The sequence below is a fragment of the Diplotaxodon limnothrissa genome, linkage group LG15, assembly GCF_057381915.1.
Source record: "Diplotaxodon limnothrissa isolate DT_005_m linkage group LG15, D_limnothrissa_male_GT1.1, whole genome shotgun sequence".
NCBI lineage: Eukaryota > Metazoa > Chordata > Actinopteri > Cichliformes > Cichlidae > Diplotaxodon > Diplotaxodon limnothrissa.
Genome location: NC_140610.1, coordinates 45,461,927 through 45,485,613, shown reverse-complemented (window position 1 = coordinate 45,485,613; position 23,687 = coordinate 45,461,927).

Genomic DNA, 23,687 nt, shown 5'->3' with positions numbered 1-23,687 from the left:
CAAATGGGCCGTCTGTCAGTCTTGTAAATTTTGCAGATGAGATGTAGGGATGGGTACCGGTAATGGCACCGGTTCTGACATAAACGGTAGTAACCAGACCGAAAAGCAGCGCACATTTCGGTGCTTTATTTCGGTGCTTTTTTTCCTGAGCTGTGATACACTTGTAGCCAATCATTTTACGTTTCCGAGGATAGTAGGCGGGTCCAGGTACGTCCGTTCTTTTAGAGCAGAGCTACAGATTAAAAATGCCCAAGGCGAAGCGGTCAAACGCTGGCTGTACTTCACAGCAAAAGATGCAAACTCAGCAGCAACAAGTGCTTTAAGCTGATACTGTGATGCTGTCAAAGGAGGTAACACCTCGAATCTGATGAAACACCTGGCAACGCATAGCGTTTTTTTTAAAAGCCAAGAAATGCGCCGTATTTGCTAGCTTGCTGCGAGACCTCACACCGAGCACATCTACTGCGGGTGTGGTGCCTGTTATCAGACCCAGATAACAACATGAGAAGTTTTTAGACAAAGTTTGTGTTTTTTCCATTGTTTAAGCACTGCTTCCAGCCAAGAGTGATACCATATATGCCCCATAGCTGCAGAAAAGGCTAACATTGTTATCTTTTTACATAAAAACAGCTGAACATGAGAGGTTTTTGGACCAATTTTGTGTTCTCCATTTATTAAGCACCGGTTCGAGCACCGCTTAAGCACCGGCACCGTTTCAAAAGTACCGCTTTGGTACTGGTATCGGATAAAAGCTAAACGATACCCATCCCTAATGAGATGACAGTTAATGGACTCACCAAGAACAGGGATGGGTCTGCATGCAGACATGGGGTCAACTCTGTGGTGCAGTCAGAATAACCTGGAGCTGATTATGCTGAAAACAGTAGAGATGTCAATGGACTTCAGAAGGACCCCGTCTCTATTATCCCCCTCACCTTAATCAGTGTCTGGGTTCCGCAATCTCACAGGATCTGAAGTGATCATCCAATTTAGACACAATCATCAATCATTTCCAGCTAAAGATAAACTCCAGCTCAGGAAGTTCAACCTGCTGATCCAGTTCTGCAGTAACTGAGGCTCTCTGCTCATCCATCATTATATGGTTTGGATCAGACGCCAAACAGGACAAGAACAGGTTACAATGGACAGTGCGATCTGCAGATAAACTGACTTGTTCTTGATTCTGGATTTGTACAAATCGTGTGGAGTGTGTGAGGAGGAACCAGGAGCTGACACAGACAAGGAGACAGAACTGAACGAAGAGGGAGCCTTTATTTGGCTGGAAGCAAGTGATACACATGAAACTATGAAGACTATGAAAAACAAAGAAACTACTACGACTGTGACTATTATGACTTTATGACATACGCTATGATTTAAACTATGACCATATGTGAAGAATAAATAGAAAACAGAATAAATAAATGGAAACACATGAGGAGACAGCTGACACAAATGCACATAATGACACACAGGGGAGGTGTAAAGCTAAGGGAAACACAGGACCTTTACAAAATAAAACAGGAAACGTAGACAAGACAATACCAACTTAACAGACTTGGCACACATTAAAAAATTAGACAAGAACCCAGAAACCAAGGAGACAATGACAAATAATGACTGAACTTATCCTCAACTAAAACCTAAATAAGAACCAAACAAACTATATAATCACAAATCTAACATAAGACAAATACAAACTACACTCAGAGTGCGGGGTCAGAGACCCAGCCTGTGACAGCTGCTGAATGAAAGCTCGCTGTACATTTAGTTCTGTTGTACATATTTGTATACCCACTATGCATATATATTGATAGTCAAACCCTGTGTATATACTGCATACACACTAGTTATCCATATCCTTATTTTTTAAATAATTTATTATAATATCTTTGCCCTCTGCATCACTGCACCATACATATAAACATGCTAAATGCCCTGTTGTTGTCTGTTGCACAGTCTGTTATGCACACTGAAAGCAAAGAAATATCCAGAGTCCAGGTCTTTGTATGTGTGCTCATATTTGGCCAATAACTCTGATTCTAATTCTGTTTCCATGATCCTGATTCTGATATCTGAAAGTACATACTGTACATATTCATCCATATACCGGTATATATACATATATACTTAAACAGTCAAATACACAAGTACAGTTAAAAATATCCTACAGTTTCCTTTCAGTATTCCCAACGGACTTCCCTGTCTGTAATTCACAGGTTGTTCAGCTGTTTATGTCCTATGATGACATCTAACCAAGGACTGTGCACCTCATCAAATAGTTGTAATTATGAACGGCATGTTTTTGGAGTGTAGTGCTTCTTCTTCCAGTGTATTGTGAGAAAACACATTCCATATGACAGAAAGCCCTGACTTGAACCAACTGTCTTAAGAAATTATAGACAAATCATATACATTATATTCTAACAGCTGGTCAAATGGTTTGTTTCAGGCAGAACTGATCACAGCACAGAAACATCGCTGGTTAAAGTTATAAATGATCTTCTTATGGCGTCACTGGATTCATCTCTACCTCAGTGCAGTGTTTGATCTCACAAACAATATTATTTTACTGCATAATAAGAATGATCTCAATAATAATAATAACATTGGTGTAGTTTTCATTGTACTCTATTGTGGTTTCTTTTCTATGCAAACATTTTAACCACACTGGTTTTACACAGTGCTAAAGGAACTTTATCATATTATTATCATTGATTTGCTCACAGAGAGAATTCAGTATGACACATTAAATGGTTTGCGTGACTTATAACCCAATTTAATTGTAGAGTTTTCCTGTTTTGAGGGAGGGATTTTCATTTGCGTGAACTTAAAAAATGTTGGTACTAAAATGTAAAAGAAATCGACAGCAATCGGTGAATCTTTCCACTCTAGATTGTGTACTTTTTTAATAGATGTCTGGGATGAGTCAATAGGTGATCACAGTCCAGCAGTTATTCATAGAAGTGTTACACACAATTTAATATGTGCACTGATCGCTCTCTCAGCTGGGACAGACACACTGAAACTCTTAAGGTAACATCAGAGACGTTTAAAGAACATTCACACAAACCTGCGTGTAAACTCTGCATCTGAAATCTGCGACTCATTATAATTAATGAAGGCCTGATGCAAAAAACTAAGACATAACTTTAAATACTACTATTACTTTTATTATTATTAGTAGTAGTAGTAGTATTTCAACTGAATTATTATTGACTTTTACAGTGAAAGGGACAAAAAAAGAAATTAATAGATTTAATTGGATGTAATGTTCTCATTTTATGGGTTTTTTTTCTTTTGAAAACAACATATAGGATGATTATCATCATCACAGTGAACATGGAAAGCAATTCACTGCATAGAGTACAGCTCTGCTCTATTGGTGTTTTATCTGGTCTGGTTTCTTTCCCAGGGCAGCATATGTATCCATTTAATCACAGCCTGTGGTGTCTCACGGATACACACAGGGTGTACTGTAGCCTCAGTGCCTGATTCAGCAGGTTTAGGCAAAAAGGACATAGATCTGTCTGGCCTGTTTATATTCCACACAGACAGCAGTTAGTGTTAAAAGTCCCTGCTCATGTCACGTAATACAGTTTAACAACTAAGACCTCTAATCAGAAGTACCTGACTCCGTGGTATAATTCTCAAACACGTAGCCTAAAGCAGATGACTCGTAATCTGGAGAGGAAATGGCGTGTCACAAATTTAGAGGATCATCATTTAGCCTGGAGAAATAGTTTGCTGCTTTATAAGAAAGCCCTCCGCAAAGCCAGAACATCTTACTATTCGTCACTGATTGAAGTAAATAAGAACAACCCCAGGTTTCTCTTCAGCTCTGTAGCCAGGCTGACAAACAGTCAGCGCTCTGTTGAGCCAACCATCCCTTTAACATTAACTAGTAATGACTTCATGAACTTCTTCACAAATAAAATTTTAATCATTAGAGAAAAAATTACCAATAATCATCCCACAGATGTAATATTATCTACAGCTACTCTTAGTACCATTGATGTTAAGTTAGACTCTTTTTCTCCAATTGATCTTTCTGAGTTAACTTCAATAATTACTTCCTCCAAACCATCAACGTGTCTTTTAGACCCCATTCCTACAAAACTGCTCAAAGAAGTCCTGCCATTAATTAATTCTTCGATCTTAAATATGATCAACCTATCTCTAATGATCGGCTATGTACCACAGGCCTTCAAGCTGGCTGTAGTTAAACCTTTACTCAAAAAGCATCTCTAGACCCAGCAGTCTTAGCTAATTATAGGCCAATCTCCAACCTTCCTTTCATATCAAACATCCTTGAAAGAGTAGTTGTCAAACAGCTAACAGATCATCTGCAGAGGTTTATTTGAAGAGTTTCAGTCAGGTTTCAGAGCTCATCACAGCACATAAACAGCTTTAGTGAAGGTTACAAATGATCTTCTTATGGCCTCTGACAGTGGACTCATCTCTGTGCTTGTCCTGCTAGACCTCAGTGCAGCGTTCGATACTGTCGACCATAATATCCTATTAGAGCGATTAGAACATGCTGTAGGTATTACAGGTACTGCACTGCAGTGGTTTGTATCATATCTATCTAATAGACTCCAGTTTGTGCATGTAAATGGAGAGTCCTCTTCACACACTGAGGTTAATTATGGAGTTCCACAGGGTTCAGTACTAGGACCAATTCTGTTTACATTATACATGCTTCCCTTAGGCAGCATCATTAGAAGACATAGCATACATTTACACTGCTATGCAGATGACACCCAGCTCTATCTGTCCATGAAGCCAGATAACACACACCAATGAGTTAAACTGCAGGAATGTCTTAAAGACATAAAGACCTGGATGGCCGCTAACTTTCTGCTTCTTAATTCAGATCAAACTGAGGTTATTGTACTCGGCCCTGAAAAGCCTAGAAATATGGTATCTAACCATGGTATCTAACCATATTACCTTGGCCTCCAGTAACGCTGTGAGGAACCTTGGAGTCATTTTTGACCAGGACATGTCCTTCAACGCACATATTAAACAAATATGTAAGACTGCGTTCTTCCATTTGTGCAACATCTCTAAAGTTAGAAATATCCTGTCTCAGAGTGACGCTGAAAAACTAGTTCATGCATTTACTGTATTACTTCCAGGCTGGACTACTGTAATTCATTATTATCAGGAAGTCCTAAAACTCCCTGAAAAGCCTTCAGTTAATCCAAAATGCTGCAGCAAGAGTCCTGACAGGGACTAGAAAGAGAGAGCAGATTTCTCCTGTTTTGGCTTCCCTTCATTGGCTTCCTGTTAAATCCAGAATTCAAAATCCTGCTCCTCACATACAAGGTCTTAAATAATCAGGCCCCATCTTATCTTGATGACCTTGTAGTACCATATCACCCTATTAGAGCACTTGGCTCTCGCTCTGCAGGCCTACTTGTTGTTCCTAGAGTATTTAAAAGTAGAATGGGAGGCAGAGCCTTCAGTTTTCAGGCCCCTCTTCTGTGGAACCAGCTTCCAGTTTGGATTCAGGAGACAGACACTATCTCTACTTTCAAGATTAGGCTTCAAACTTTCCTTTTTGCTAAAGCATATAGTTAGGGCTGGACCAGGTGACCCTGAATCCTCCCTTAGTTATGCTGCAATAGACGTAGGCTGCCGGGGATTCCCATGATGCATTGAGTTTTTCCTTTCCAGTCACCTTTCTCACTCACTATGTGTTAACAGACCTCTCTGCATTGAATCATATCTGTTATTAACCTCTGTCTCTCTTCCACAGCATGTCTTTATCCTGTCTTCCTTCTCTCACCCCAACCAATCACAGCAGATGGCCCCGCCCCTCCCTGAGCCTGGTTCTGCCGGAGGTTTCTTCCTGTTAAAAGGGAGTTTTTCCTTCCCACTGTCACCAAAGTGCTTGCTCATAGGGGGTCATATGACTGTTGGGTGTTTTCTGTATCTACCGTACAATATTAAGCGCCTTGAGGCGACCTTTGTTGTGATTTGGCGCTATATAAATAAAATTGAATTGAATTGAATTGAACAACTATTATCTTAATAATTATCAGACTTTTTTTTATACAAGAGCAAGTCTTTAAACAATGTGTAGGTGTGGTTTGACCAGATGGGTATTTGCACGTGTTCTTCTCTTCTATTCTCTTTTTATACTAAACTAATCGTAAATATTGAAGAAAACCTGCAGTCATTAAAATGATAAACATAAAAATATTTAATGAGTAACACTGAATTACATTTGTTTAATGAGTTCTAGCCTTGTTTGTACTCTGTAAGCTGTTGTTGTAGAGGGTGCTTCCTAATCCAGAGTTCTTCCTCCATCACTCTGTCAGCTGTGTCTCCTCTAACTCCACTCAGTGTGGGTGATAAAGAAGTGCCTGTCTCAATTCTACTGCATTCTTCTTCTATGTAAGTGTGCCTGTGTCCCCCGAGATGACACACTTGTGGGTTCAGTGCATTTATTAACACAGGATGTGTAGAAGTATGTGCCTATGTAATTGGAAACGAGTGTGGTTTCTCAATCAGCAGCAATGGTATTATCAGGTGAGTTTTATGAAGGGCACGCTAACATTATCACCTGCCAATCACAAGCTTTGCTATTATTTCTCCTGTGAAGAATGAAGGCTTTGCTGAATGTCAGTGCAAAGTGTGTACAATTATTCCTAATGATGCTTAGTCTGCGCTGGTGTGTGAAATATTACATATGTGTTTTCAAAGCACAGCTTTATATAAGTATGTGAGGTTTAATGTGAAGATGAAAGTGTGCAGACACTCCTGTGGGTCATATTTCAGCATGCAAAGAAACCTACCCACCACAGTATTTACATGTTTCATTTACATATATAAAGCTCCATTTATAGAAAACGGCAGGTAGAGCTCATGGTTGAGTGTTTTGCTTATGTTCCTTTTGGTTCCTCTCCCTGAAAAACAGGGCTGAGGGGCGTTGACAGTGATGAGGAAAGGCTGGCTGTGAGTTGAGTGGGAAAGGGATGGATAGCAGGGATCAGAGGGAGAGCTGGGGTGGGCAGAGATGTGAGCTGTAATTGATGTGTTTGTGTCACCAGAAGCAAAGAATTCTACTGCAGTTGATCTCATTTGGCACTCCTCCAGAGGACTGACGATTCACACAAGAAGAAAAACACAGTTCCACATATTATTCATGCCCATTTAGCGCACGCACGCACACACACACGGTAAATACAAAAACACAGGCATGCATAATAATAAACTCTTCTCCCGCCCCGCACCTACTCCCACACAAATCACCCATTTAAGTTCTGCATTTATGTTTTAATGAGTTTAAATGCATTGAAATCATATAATTCTGTACTTGAAAATCTGCTTGTTGAAAGTATAATTATAGTCTTTATGTAATTAAACTTTGTCAATTAATTCTGTTTTGCAGAGCTTACTGAGGCCTACCTACTTAAATAATACACACAAATATGGTATTTCTCTCCACTTGACATAAGCATATCATATGGTCATTTAGTATAACAGTATTAGTGTGGGCTGTGTCGAACAAATTGTGTTTTACCAGCTGAAAATGCTGAAAAGCTCTTCAAAGATCCTGTGTTTTGTTCAGCTGAGACACTTTGGTTGATATCATACTCACACTTTTGTGGAAGTAACGCTACCATTAACTGTCTGTTTGAGATTACTGGTCCTGCAAGCATAATTTTTCATAGTCCAGAAGTGTCCCCATGTTCAAAAATGGACTTATATTAACATAACTCTGTACTCATTAGTGCCTTAACGTGTCTGTAATCAACACATAGAAACACACAAATATGACAGTTTCACTGAAAGACACAGTTGGGATGTAAGACACAGTTCACTGGCTCAGATTACTGAAGGTGAGGCTCAGCTGACAGTGGTCAGCTACATCTGCCAGCACAGTCAGCACCTGCCAGCCAAAACAGACATGCCCCAAACTTTAAGTCTATTACAGTGAAATTCTGAATTTTTTGGGATTCGAACTTGTCGTGTGAGGTGTATAAACACCAAACACATTGTGTTTTTGTGGAAAATCTGTCCTTAAATATAATCAAAATAGTTCCTGTGAAATAATAAAGTCAGCATCAAACAATAACCAGCTGGTCTGAGTTAATATAGTATTATTATACTATTTGTATATTTAGTACCAGTGTACCAGTGATATAAACCTGGCAGAAGCTTTTATCTGCAAACAAGCTGTCTGTGACACACTCAGATGCATTTGCCACAGAGTTGTATGAGAACACCAAGACCCTGTACAGTATCCCTGAACCAGGTGCCAAGTCAAGGCACAAACAGAGGAAAATGGAGGATTTTGTGCTGGAGGCAACTGTGGGTTCATGAACTGAAAATCTCTTTGTGGCCTAAGATGTTTAATCTGTCCAAAAAAGTTGAAAAGCAATTTCTCAGTCTTTGTTTTCTGTTTGTGAAATTTTGTGCTCATGTACTATGTTCATTCATATTGTGTGCTTCTCTTGGGGGCTAAGGCCCCCCCTTTACTTAAAACCATGTGACGCCCCTGTTATGACCCAGGTCATTGGCTGTGTCCCAATTCAGGGTCTGCGCGCTTGAACTACGCGCACTACGCGTACTACGTACGGTGCGTACTATGAGTACGAGAAGTGCGGAAGTGAGAGGCTTGTGAAATGGGATGGTCTAGCCTTCGTCGCACTGTCCAGGTTGCCTAGCAACCATGATACTAACCGCGAGAAATGTTACATACAGCTTTGATTGACAGAAATGAAGGAGAAAAATGTTTTGTTGGTCATTCATTTTTGTCATGACATCACTTTGATTAGGTGAGTATCTGAGGCTGAGACCACAGGACTGTAAACATGATTGTTGGGCTTCATTTCTGTGCTGAACAGTCATTTCAAGAGTAGTTAGGAAATAACAATTAGCTCATGTTGTTCATGAGACTAAAGTCATCTCACTGTGGTAATGTAAATATAATATTATATATACATATATATATATATATATATATATACATATATACATATACATATATACATATATATATATATATATATATATATATATATATATATATATATATATATATATATATATATATATATATATATATATATATATATATATATATATATATATATATATATATACATACATATATTGCTTGTGAAGCTCGCACGCAAGAATTTCACTCACATGTACTGTTCCAATGTTCCTGCACATGTGATGTGACAATAAAAGTGATTTTGATTTGATATATATATATATATATATACAGGGGCGGAGCGTGGGGGTGGCTTACGGGGCTTAAGCCCGGGTTGTTTTGTCAGAAGCCCGGGGTATTTTGGAGTGTAATTTTTTCATAGTTAGATGCCTGGCTGACAACTGTATAAAACAAAAAGTACACACAATATTCGAAGCACATAGTGCACACTGTGGGAATTTACGACTGTGCGTGAATCCCCCCCTGATATTGGTATGATCCAAGCTCAGGCACTAAGCGACTGAGCGAGGGGGCGGGGGGAGCTGCTGCCCGTGAGTGCGCTGTTGGAGAGACGGAGCCAGGCAGACAGAGGAGAGCTTAAGTTTGAGCAGGTACCAAAGCAAATCATTCGTACCGTACAAATAATGTAAATATGACGGTGCATCACGAAAGATTGATATGAAACTGATCACTTGACCAATATTATTTTACTTGCTCTTCAAGTGAATCAACAAATGGCGAAATGAAAAGCCGAACAAATGCTTTTTTTTTTTTTTTTAATAGAGTCTTATCTTACGTGTGTTTATTTCATATTTTCAGTTCTTACCCTCCCCGACTAATTCGGTTTCAGTTATGTACTGAAATATAAGAATGGACATTAGAGGGTTCTTTCAAAGAAAAAACTCAGGTAAATGTTATTTTATATATTATGCTTTGTATGTTGTTCAGTATATTTCTATGCAAAACAAGAGGGATTTCAGTACACAGCAGGATATTCACATTTGTAACCAGATATTTACACTTTAGGGAGAAAACATAAAACATTTTTACTGTACAAGATCAATTTAGAGTAAACTTTTGTTTTAGATAAATATTGAAATATATTTTGAATTAGTTAAATGTCAGAATAAAGAGAGACAGAGCTGTCTATTTTTTATCACTTTCATCAAATTTAGGAGTACATGTACACTAAGTTTATTGTTAATTAATAAGAAAACTCCAGACGATTCCATTCTGAGCTGAAGAAGCTTCTGATAGGTTAGTAGAGTCCATGTGAGTAAATTGGTGGCACAGCTGTGGATGCATATAAGGCAAAACACAGAGCCTGTTTCTTTGACATGGGAAAATCCAGAGATGTCAACCAAAACACCAGGAAAAGAATCGTGGAGCTCCATAAGTGTGGCTCAATTTGAATACAATTTGGTGCCATTTGCAATTAAAAAACACAGACAGTTTCTCTCTTTACTCTTAAAGTTAACAAATATATTTTTATATTTATCAATCTAAAAAAATAAACATTTAGTCTGATTTGATGTTACGATTATAAAAGTGTTGTGTTTTTATCTGAAGAGTTTGTAAATATCTGGTTTCAACTGTGTATTTGATGATTGTCAGCACAAAGAGGGAGAGAGAGGAGCAGAGATTGAGATGGAGAATGAGGACAGAACAGAGATGAACAAGAGCAGGTGAGACACACATGTTAGTCAAATGGTTGCTTACTAAAAGTATCACTGTATCATAGGTACTCATGTATCTCGTACCTAGTGTTTCTTTTTAGGTTTGCTATTTTTCAAATTCTATATTTATTAAGTTCTGCAGGCTTGTTTGCACAACAAGGCTAAATAATTATATAAACTTTTCTCAATCTAAATATTGTACTTTGGTAGAATTAAATAAATAAGTGTAGTGCAGGTCTATGATGATTTTTAGTGCTACTATCATCTAGTTCTGATTGTGGTTATGTCTTGGTTAAGTCCTCAGTAATCCTGCTTTTGAACTGTTGTAGTCCTGTTTTAATTCTGGATCAGTTCTGGGTCTGGTTGAATTGGGGTTTAGTCCCTGTGTCTTGATACAGCCCCGACTTCGTTCTGTCTTGCTGCTCAATTAAAAAACTAGTTTAAGGTGTCCTGCATGTGTGATATATATATTTCCCTATATGAAGTCATTCTTTTTTGAACAAAACTCAAAACAGAGCCTATTAATCTTTCAGTCATTTCTACACCCCCCCCCCCCCCCCCCCCCCTCAAAAAAAAAAAAAAATCCCACATGCATACTACCCTTTAGGGCTAAGCCCCGGGTGTTTCAAATGTCTGGCTCCTCCTCTGTATATATATATATATATATATAGCAGTTGTCAGCCACCTCCTGTACATGGATGACATCAAGCTGTATGCCAAGAGTGAACGAGACATCGATTCACTGATCCACACTACCAGGCTATACAGCAATGACATTGGAATGTCGTTCGGACTGGAGAAGTGTAGTCGGATGGTAACAAAGAGAGGGAAGGTAGTCAGAACTGAGGGGATTGAACTACCAGAAGGCAACATTGCAGACATAGAGGACAGTTACGAGTACCTGGGGATCCCGCAGGCGAATGGGAACCATGAAGAGGCCGCTAGAAAAGCTGCAACCACCAAGTACCTGCAGAGGGTCAGGCAAGTCCTGAGGAGTCAGCTGAATGGTAAGAACAAGATCCGGGCCATCAACACGTACGCCCTGCCCGTGATCAGGTACCCTGCTGGGATAATAGGCTGGCCAAAGGAGGAGATAGAAGCCACTGACATAAAGACAAGAAAGCTCCTTACCATGCATGGAGGGTTTCACCCCAAGTCCAGCACCCTGAGGCTGTACGCTAAGCGGAAGGAAGGGGACCGGGGACTGGTGAGTGTCAGCACCACAGTCCAGGACGAGACAACGAACATCCAAGAATACATTGGGAAGATGGCCCCAACTGACCGAGTGCTCAGTGAATACCTCAGGCAGCAGAAACCCAAGAAAGAGGAGGGAGACGAGGAACCATCATGGAAAGACAGGCCCCTGCACGGTATGTACCACCGGCAGATAGAGGAGGTGATATCCAGAAATCCTACCAGTGGCTGGACAAAGCTGGACTGAAAGACAGCACAGAGGCACTAATTATGGCAGCACAAGAACAAGTTCTGAGCACAAGATCCATAGAGGCTGGGGTCTATCACACCAGGCAAGACCCCATGTGCAGGCTGTGTAAAGATGCCCCAGAGACAATCCAGCACATAACAGCAGGGTGCAAGATGCTAGCAGGCAAGGCATACATGGAACGCCATAACCAAGTGGCCGGCATAGTGTACAGGAACATCTGTGCCGAGTATAACCTGGAAGTCCCGAGGTCAAAATGGGAGACGCCCCCAAGGGTGGTGGAGAATGACCGAGCTAAGATCATTTTTGAGCTACAGTGCATTTGCTACATGCAGTTGGTCAGATCTGTTTATTCAGACTTTTTAATGCAATAAATATTCACATTTTACTCACTGTGTGCAGGCCTTAATACTCAACTGTCACTCAAAGGATGAGTTATTAAAAAGAACTTTAAGTGTAATAGTGGTCAGCGAAGTTTCTTAAAGTTCTTATAAAATGTGTCATTATAAGAATAAATGTCTTTGCAGTAAGTGTTAAGACATGTTCTTTCACCTTCCGCTAACAAAGTGTCCCAGAAACAGTGTTTTCTAAAAGTACGAACTCAATTATTCCCATACAAAAGACAAATCCATACCATATACTGAGAACACCCACACACAAACAACAACACAGTAATTTAACACTGTGAATGGACCTAAAAATAAACCTCAGTTAAGCTGTTATCTTGTATTCAGGACACCTGCTTTGCCAGCAGCTCGTAATTTTGACAGAATGTGGAAACTAGAGACAAACAGGTGGATTTCTTCACCCAGGAATGAGTTTGATTACTGTCCCCTACTGGACAAGGACTACAACTACACAAAGTAGAAAAACAAATACTGGGCCGCAAAAGTAAATATGAAAAAAACAAAAGAACTGTGAGTCCGGTAACAGATCTCCACTCGGGTTCAGATCAGTCAGAGCATTCATCCCAGTTGCCCCCTTGTAGGATAATTATCATTGAAAACAGAGCACACAAAAATTTTAATCACATTAAATCCAGGCCCCAAGACACCTCCACTCCAAAGCTGTGAACAGCTGAATGATGAGCCTGGGAAAGAGTCCCCTATGTCTGCTGGTACTGAGACTGCCTCATCTTAGACATACCCCAACCAGTCTCACTGCTGAACTGGTTCCCAGACACCAACCAGAATAAATCAAATCATATCACAATGCAAAACATCCTATGTGAAGCACTGAAACTGTAAACTAAGTCAGAGCAGATGTGAACAAGTTTAGTTCTGTCATTTAAAGTTTCACTGAGCCAAATCACATGTCAGCAGTGGCATTGTTAGGCCTATTTTAGGGGTGCTGAAGCCTCCCTAAAATATTCTTAAGGCCCCTAAATAATTTTTTGTTGTTTTTAAGTTTGTTTTTGCTGTTTTTAAGTTTGCTGTTGTCCAATCCATTCCAGTTGTTCACGGGGGACGTCCACATCACTGAAAATCCAGTCCACGTTTTCACTGCTACTTTACACTCCGCTGCATCTACACCTGCAGACACACTAGCGCACATGCTGCACACAGCAAAACAACGTGGATACATGCACGTTTTTCAAGAAAGTAAGTCTTCATCACTGTTGGTAGTAACAATTAGTTAGCTCCAGCTAACAGTAGAGAGTCTCATAGAAGAATAGAATAGAATAGCCTTTATTGTCATTGTACAGAGTACAACGAAATTGGAGTGCCACTCCCTTGGTGCAAGTTTCAATAATAAATATAAATGTAAAATATAAAAAGTACAAAAAAACCAATCCTAAGTACTTAAACAATAGTATGTACAATATATACAGGATAGCAGCATTAATATAATGACAGTGACGGTATGGAATAGGTTCAATTGTTTTTGTGCTTATTTACTACGGTGATAGCTCTGGGAAAGAAGCTATCCCTGAATCTGTTTGTCCTGGTTTTATGTGACCTGTACCGTCGGCCTGACGGTAATAGTTCAAACAGCTGGTTGCTGGGGTGAGAGTGGTCCTTGATGATATTGCCAGCTCTGCTGAGGTACCGAGAGTTTGCAGTGACCTCCAGGCTGGGCAGAGAGCAGCCAGTGATCTTCTGGGCTGTGTTGATGACCCTCTGCAGTACTTTCCTGTCCGCAGCTGAGCACCCTGCATACCATGATGTTATGCCGTACGTTAGGATGCTCTCTATGGTGGCTCTGTAAAATGTCACCAGCAGCCTCTCCTCCAGGTTGTTCCTCCTGAGCACTCTCAGAAAGTGGAGATGGTGCTGGGCCTTTTTAACCACCGCTGTAGTATTTGCAATCCAGGAGAGGTCATCAGAGATCTGCACGCCCAGAAACCTCATGGAGCGTACCCTCTCCACACAGCTCCCGTGAATGTAAAGTGGGGCCGGGTCTGCTCTGCCCTTCCTGAAGTCCAAGATAAGTTCTTTAGTTTTCGTGGTGTTCAGTTGGAGGTTGTTAACTGAACACCACTCAGTCAGTCTGTTGACCTCATCTCTGTAGTCCGACTCATCCCCCCTTGAGATGAGTCCAACCACTGTGGTGTCATCCGCGAACTTTATGATGGTGTTTGAGAGATGGGTAGGGGAGCAGTCGGATGTGTAGAGCGTAAACAGGAGGGGACTCAAAACACATCCTTGTGGAGACCCGGTGCTGAGTGTGATGGTGCTGGACCGGTGGGGGCCGATTCTGACAGACTGTGGTCTATTTGTCAGGAAGTCCTTGATCCAGAGGCAGATGGGGTGGAGAGTCCCAGGTGAGACAGTTTCTGGACCAGGATCTCCGGGATGATATGATTGAATGCTGAGCTGAAGTCCAGAAAGAGCATTCTCACATAGCTTCCTCGGTGCTCCAGGTGACTCAGCGCAGTGTGGAGCGCTATGGTGATAGCGTCCTCGGTGGAACGATTTGTCCTGTAGGCAAATTGGTGGGGGTCCAGAGTGGGAGGCAGACCGGCCCTGATGTGCTGACAGACCAGTCTCTCAACACATCAGGGTAATGTAATTAATGAACCAGGTGCTCTCCATTTTGATTAATAAAAACCTGGCTAGCACACGAAGTTAAATTGTTAGCATAATGTTAATTTCTGTCACTTGTTTTAGCTCTGAAAAATCATCAGTGGAAATAATAATAATACACTAATAATAATCCCTCCTCCATCCCCATTAACCTGTAGGAGTCAGGGCAGAGGAGCACAGAGAGTGAGAGACCTCTACTGGCGAGGTGAGTCAAGGGTTTTACACAAGTTACTAGTGACCAGTGTTGGGAAGGTTACTTTTAAAATGTATTCCACTACAGATTACAGATTACATGCCCCAAAATGTATTTTGTAATGTATTCTGTTACGTTACTCAATGAGAGTAACATATTCTGAATACTTTGGATTACTTAATATATTATCATGCTGTTTACAACTACATGAATGTCCTATTGCTGTGTGATTTATTACTATTACTGAAGGTTACTCTCCATACCAACACCAGCTAGATGTTTAAATCTTAACATAAATGAGTAACAGTAGGTGGACATTAGGTAAGGCTGCACTTTTTGCAGCGGTCTCGTGTAGAAAACTATTCCGCGCGTATATAAAACAGGTCCGCGGCTCCGAACTGTAGTACAGGGACTTCTGGCTAATACGTCGGGTTCGTGTCGGCTCGTAGCTGAAAACTAGCTTTACTTTGTTGTCTGGGTCAACTTTGCTAGCAGAGACAGAGAGAGGCGTTGAAAGGCTGCTGCAACAGAGCTTATTGTTTCGGAGGAAAACACGAACACGGTGTACAGTCGAGTCTTAATTGCTTACTTACAGCAGGACAACACTGCCCATGAAGCTACATTCTTTAGAGCGATGCCTGTAATGCTCTGCCTGGACACTGGAATTACCAGAAATAGAGAGGGGACAGCCTAACATATGAAACAGGAAAAGACTGCCGTGTAATCCATTTATTTCAACAAAGTAACTGTATTCTAAATACCACCTTTTAAAATGGTAACTGCAACAGAATACAGTTACTAATATTTTGTATTTTAAATACGTAACGCCGGTACATGTATCCCGTTACTCACCAACACTGCTAGTGTCATTGTATCTGAAATGACGAAGTCTAAAATCTGTGCCCTCATGACAGATGAGCCAAGGGATGAAAAGGCAGAGCAGTTAACTGTTTGTGCAAATGAGCTTCAGTAACAGATCCAAAACAATGGCCTCGCAGAGCATAAGTGTGTAGCACAAACATATGATGGTGCAGTCGTTATGAGTGGCTCCACTAGAGGCGTACAAGCACATTGTAGAAGGCTAGCTATGTGCATTGTTATGCTCATCAACTCAACCTGGTTTTGTGTAATACTTGCAAGGCTGTCCAAGAGGGTGTGGAGCTTTTCAGCTTGTTGGAGTGTGTGCATTCTTTCTTCAGCACCTCCCTAGTCAATCATCATGAGTTCATGGTGGCTCAGTCAAAGCTTGGATTGACAAAAACTGAGCTTGTGCAACTTTCAAACACTTGCTGGGCATGTCAGTTGCAATGTATCAGTGCAGTTCTTGAGACATTGCCTGCCATTTTGGAGTGCCTGCTATCTGCCATTGGATCACCCTTAGCTTTTGGTCTCAGAGCAAAGATCCACAAGTTCTCAGCAGTCTATGCACTACTGATGTTTCAGTCACTTCTGTCTGTAACCGAAGGACTGCTCAAGTTCCTGCAGAAAGAGACTTTAAACCTGGCAGAAGCTTTTATCTGCAAACAAGCTGTCTGTGACACACTCAGATGCATTTGCCACAGAGTTGTATGAGAACACCAAGACCCTGTACAGTATCCCTGAACCAGGTGCCAAGTCAAGGCACAAACAGAGGAAAATGGAGGATTTTGTGCTGGAGGCAACTGTGGGTTCATGAACTGAAAATCTCTTTGTGGCCTAAGATGTTTAATCTGTCCAAAAAAGTTGAAAAGCAATTTCTCAGTCTTTGTTTTCTGTTTGTGAAATTTTGTGCTCATGTACTATGTTCATTCATATTGTGTGCTTCTCTTGGGGGCTAAGGCCCCCCCTTTACTTAAAACCATGTGACGCCCCTGTTATGACCCAGGTCATTGGCTGTGTCCCAATTCAGGGTCTGCGCGCTTGAACTACGCGCACTACGCGTACTACGTACGGTGCGTACTATGAGTACGAGAAGTGCGGAAGTGAGAGGCTTGTGAAATGAGACGGTCTAGCCTTCGTCGCACTGTCCAGGTTGCCTAGCAACCATGATACTAACCGCGAGAAACGTTACATACAGCTTTGATTGACAGAAATGAAGGAGAAAAATGTTTTGTTGGTCATTCATTTTTGTCATGACATCACTTTGATTAGTTGAGTATCTGAGGCTGAGACCACAGGACTGTAAACATGATTGTTGGGCTTCATTTCTGTGCTGAACAGTCATTTCAAGAGTAGTTAGGAAATAACAATTAGCTCATGTTGTTCATGAGACTAAAGTCATCTCACTGTGGTAATGTAAATATAATATGGCCAATATTATAGTATTGTCAGATTATTATGAGATATATATAGATAGCAGCTGGATAGCGTAGTGGTTAAACTACACGCCTTTGGAACAGAGGATCGCAAGTTCGATTCCTGCCTGGGGCGTCTGTATCCAGTAAGGGTCCTAAGGCTAGACCCCCTATGCTAAGCAAGCCTACCGCAGACATGAGCGAGACAGATAAATATGAAGGCATGCCGGCTCGGACGTCGCCCGGATCAACAAGGTCCGCGTCAGGTGTTGAGGAACCAGGGCACCCTGACGAAAAGTGGGCTACTGGAACAAGAAGGCATCGGTGGGCAAGGGACGAAACAACTAGTAGCTCAGTGTTCCAACATTCGAAAGAAGGGACTGCTCTCACAGCTAGAGATTGACGAGGTACAACACAAATGCTACGGCAAGGAGGAGTCAGGACGCCAGGTCAGGGGGGAGATATCATCACCCCCACCCGAGATTGGGTACATAGCCCCAAGTGCGATAGGAGAAGGATCGTTGAGTGCGAGAGGAACTGACCTGAAAAATAGGATCATGGCCAAGCTTGAAACCTGGATCCCCGTAGCCGGTTACCAAGATTACGTGAAGTTCCCTCAGAAGGTCTGCTAGATGATGTTAATGCAGCACTACGGGCAATACCTACAACCACGATTACCGACACTAACAAGCTGATCTACAATACGGCAGCAGTGATCAGTGAGATGCTTGGCTACAAGTTGAACAGCCACAAGGGGCAGTACCCTCCATGGAGAAGGAGGCTAGAGGGCAAGATCAAAGTAGCACGGAGGGAGGTTAGCCAACTAACGGAGTTGCAGAAAGGTGCGACAAATAAGGTGCCTAAGAAATACAGCAAGTTGTCCATACCTGAGGCCTTGGAAACTGCCAAGCAAAGACTCACAGCCTTGGCCAGCCGCTTGAGGAGGTACACCAGAGAGATAGAAGGCAGGAGAATAAACCAGCTGTTCTCCACAGAACCAGCAAAGGTGTACTCTCAGTGGCAAGGGAACAATAAGAGAACAGCACCACCAAGGCTGGAGACGGAGCAATACTGGAAGAGCATATGGGAGAAGGATGCAACCCATAACGGCAATGCTCAGTGGCTAGAGGATCTGAGGGCAGACCACAGCGACCTCCCTGAACAGGGTCCAGTAACCATCACAGTGGCAGATATCCAAGAAAGGGTCTCCAGTATGAAGAGTTGGACAGCACCAGGGCCCGACATGGTTCACGCCTACTGGCTGAAGAAGCTGACTGCACTCCACGAGCGTCTGGCAGCACAAATGAACCAGCTGCTAGTTAACGAGAGACACCCGGAATGGCTAACTGAAGGCCGGACGGTCCTGATCCCCAAGGACCCCAAGAAGGGACCGGTCCCCTCCAACTACCGACCAATAACCTGCCTCAGTACTACATGGAAGCTCCTGTCAGGCATCATATCGGCTAAGATGAACAGGCACATGGGTCAATACATGAGCGGGACACAGAAAGGAATTGGCAAGAATACCAGAGGTGCAAAACACCAGCTACTGGTAGACAGAACAATCAGCCGAGACTGCAAGACCAGACTGACCAACCTGTGCACTGCCTGGATTGATTACAAGAAGGCCTATGACTCAATGCCCCACAGCTGGATACTGGAATGCCTAGAATTGTACAAGATCAATGGGACCCTAAGAGCCTTCATCAGGAACTCAATGGGGATGTGGCGTACAACACTAGAGGCCAACTCCAAGCCCATAGCACAAGTTACCATCAAGTGCGGGATCTACCAAGGAGATGCTCTGTCCCCACTGCTGTTCTGCATAGGCCTGAACCCCCTCAGTGAGATCATTAACAAGACTGGCTACGGATACCGACTACGGAACGGAGCAGTTGTCAGCCACCTCCTGTACATGGATGACATCAAGCTGTATGCCAAGAGTGAACGAGACATCGATTCACTGATCCACACTACCAGGCTATACAGCAATGACATTGGAATGTCGTTCGGACTGGAGAAGTGTAGTCGGATGGTAACAAAGAGAGGGAAGGTAGTCAGAACTGAGGGGATTGAACTACCAGAAGGCAACATTGCAGACATAGAGGACAGTTACAAGTACCTGGGGATCCCGCAGGCAAATGGGAACCATGAAGAGGCCGCTAGAAAGGCTGCAACCACCAAGTACCTGCAGAGGGTCAGGCAAGTCCTGAGGAGTCAGCTGAATGGTAAGAACAAGATCCGGGCCATCAACACATACGCCCTGCCCGTGATCAGGTACCCTGCTGGGGTAATAAGCTGGCCAAAGGAGGAGATAGAAGCCACTGACATAAAGACAAGAAAGCTCCTGACCATGCATGGAGGGTTTCACCCCAAGTCCAGCACCCTGAGGCTGTACGCTAAGCGGAAGGAAGGGGGCCGGGGACTGGTGAGTGTCAGCACCACAGTCCAGGATGAGACAAGGAACATCCAAGAATACATTGGGAAGATGGCCCCAACTGACCGAGTGCTCAGTGAATACCTCAGGCAGCAGAAACCCAAGAAAGAGGAGGGAGACGAGGAACCATCATGGAAGGACAGGCCCCTGCACGGTATGTACCACCGGCAGATAGAGGAGGTGGCTGATATCCAGAAATCCTACCAGTGGCTGGACAAAGCTGGACTGAAAGACAGCACAGAGGCACTAATCATGGCAGCACAAGAACAAGCTCTGAGTACAAGATCCATAGAGGCTGGGGTCTATCACACCAGGCAAGACCCCAGGTGCAGGCTGTGTAAAGATGCCCCAGAGACTATCCAGCACATAACAGCAGGGTGCAAGATGCTAGCAGGCAAGGCATACATGGAACGCCATAACCAAGTGGCCGGCATAGTGTACAGGAACATCTGTGCCGAGTATAACCTAGAAGTCCCGAGGTCAAAATGGGAGATGCCCCCAAGGGTGGTGGAGAATGACCGAGCTAAGATCCTGTGGGACTTCCAGATACAGACGGACAAAATGGTGGTGGCTAACCAACCGGACATAGTGGTGGTAGACAAACAGAAGAAGACGGCCGTAGTGATCGATGTAGCGGTTCCCAATGACAGCAATATCAGGAAGAAGGAACACGAGAAGCTGGAGAAATACCAAGGGCTCAGAGAAGAGCTCGAGAGGATGTGGAGGATGAAGGTAACGGTGGTCCCCGTGGTAATCGGAGCACTAGGTGCGGTGACTCCCAAGCTAGGCGAGTGGCTCCAGCAGATCCCGGGAAAAACATCGGAGATCTCTGTCCAGAAGAGCGCAGTCCTGGGAACAGCTAAGATACTGCGCAGGACCCTCAAGCTCCCAGGCCTCTGGTAGAGGACCCGAGCTTGAAGGATAAACCGCCCGCAGGGGCGTGCTGGGTGTTTTTTATATATATATATATATATATATATATATATATATTGCTTGTGAAGCTCGCACACAAGAATTTCACTCACATGTACTGTACCAATGTTCCTGCACATGTGATGTGACAATAAAAGTGATTTTGATTTGATATATATATATATATATATAGCAGTTGTCAGCCACCTCCTGTACATGGATGACATCAAGCTGTATGCCAAGAGTGAACGAGACATTGATTCACTGATCCACACTACCAGGCTATACAGCAATGACATTGGAATGTCATTCAGGCTGGAGAAGTGTAGTCGGATGGTAACAAAGAGAGGGAAGGTAGTCAGAACTGAGGGGATTGAACTACCAGAAGGCAACATTGTAGACATAGAGGACAGTTACAAGTACCTGGGGATCCCGCAGGCGAATGGGAACCATGAAGAGGCTGCTAGAAAAGCTGCAACCACCAAGTACCTGCAGAGGGTCAGGCAAGTCCTGAGGAGTCAGCTGAATGGTAAGAACAAGATCCGGGCCATCAACACGTACGCCCTGCCCGTGATCAGGTACCCTGCTGGGATAATAGGCTGGCCAAAGGAAGAGATAAAAGCCACTGACCTAAAGACAAGAAAGCTCCTTACCATGCATGGAGGGTTTCACCCCAAGTCCAGCACCCTGAGGCTGTACGCTAAGCGGAAGGAAGGGGACCGGGGACTGGTGAGTGTCAGCACCACAGTACAGGACGAGACAACGAACATCCAAGAATACATTGGGAAGATGGTCCCAACTGACCAAGTGCTCAGTGAATACCTCAGGCAGCAGAAACCCAAGAAAGGAGGGAGACGAGGAACCATCATGGAAAGACAGGCCCCTGCACGGTATGTACCACCGGCAGATAGAGGAGGTGATATCCAGAAATCCTACCAGTGGCTGGACAAAGCTGGACTGAAAGACAGCACAGAGGCACTAATCATGGCAGCACAAGAACAAGCTCTGAGTACAAGATCCATAGAGGCTGGGGTCTATCACACCAGGCAAGACCCCAGGTGCAGGCTGTGTAAAGATGCCCCAGAGACAATCCAGCACATAACAGCAGGGTGCAAGATGCTAGCAGGCAAGGCATACATGGAACGCCATAACCAAGTGGCCGGCATAGTGTACAGGAACATCTGTGCCGAGTATAACCTGGAAGTCCCGAGGTCAAAATGGGAGATGCCCCCAAGGGTGGTGGAGAATGACCGAGCTAAGATCCTGTGGGACTTCCAGATACAGACGGACAAAATGGTGGTGGCTAACCAACCGGACATAGTGGTGGTAGACAAACAGAAGCAGACGGCCGTAGTGATCGATGTAGCGGTTCCGAATGACAGCAATATCAGGAAGAAGGAACACGAGAAGCTGGAGAAATACCAAGGGCTCAGAGAAGAGCTCGAGAGGATGTGGAGGGTGAAGGTAACGGTGGTCCCCGTGGTAATCGGAGCACTAGGTGCGGTGACTCCCAAGCTAGGCGAGTGGCTCCAGCAGATCCCGGGAACAACTTCGGAGATCTCTGTCCAGAAGAGCGCAGTCCTGGGAACAGCTAAGATACTGCGCAGGACCCTCAAGCTCCCAGGCCTCTGGTAGAGGACCCGAGCTTGAAGGATAAACTGTTTTAAAATGTTTAAATGTTTAAAATGTTCTAAAATGTCTTAATGTTCTTCGTTATTAAACATTCGCACATAAATAAGTGACATCATATTCAGTACTTACTTTTGACAGTTCACTCTTCGGCCGCTACCTTCTGCCGTATTTTGCGGCAAAATTATCCACACCCACCGCCGCGCTATGAATTGTGGGATATATGGGACCACGAAGCGTGCACCGGACCACGCTTGATATTTGGGGAAATCGACAGCGCATTTGGAGTATGCATTTGAAGTATGCATTTGAAGTACACTTCGAATTGGGACAGCTGTCGTCGCGTGGTGATGACGTAATCACACTTAAAATGCGTACTTCAAACGTGCAGACCCTGAATTGGGACACAGCCATAGTTGCCGTGTGGCGCTGTTACTCGCCACACCAGGCGGGAGCATTGTTTGTACTCTGTGATGTTTGTGTTATGTAAGTTTCCAGGTGAGGCTGACCATTGGTGGAAGATGGAATGAGGCCGGCTACAAACTGGGACCTGACTGGGCCGGCAGCCCCTCCTACTTCCTGTTTCCAGTGAGCCGCGCGTTTGGCCTCTTTGTGCCGTGTGACTGAGTTTTCCGAGATGAGAAGAGCTAGGCTGCAGTGAAAATAGTGTAGAAAGACTTCTATCTGGACATGGTGGCTGTAGGGGTGGAGGTGGAGGAGTTTCTTATGTTTTGGTTTATTTTTGCATTATGGATTAGTTCTTGTTCTCTGGTGATACCGTTTTGATTATAATTATATTCTGATTCTTTAGTTATCCGATGATGATGATGATGATGACGATGATGATTATTTCTGGTTTAGGTTTTGTTATCTCGCCCTCGTGTTTGGTTCAGGTTGCCTGTGCTTAGTCTTCTCTGCCCGTATGTCCCTCTGTTTGCCCATGACGTCATTATGCCTGTTTCAGAATCAGAATCAGAATACTTTATTGATCCCTGGGGGAAATTATTTTTTGTTACAGTGCTCCATTATAAACCAACATTAAGACAAGACAGACAATACACTAACTAAGAATAAAAAAAAAGAATACGTAAGAAAAAAGAGCTAAACTAAGAGAAAAGCAGGAGCGACTGTAACAGGCTGCACGCTG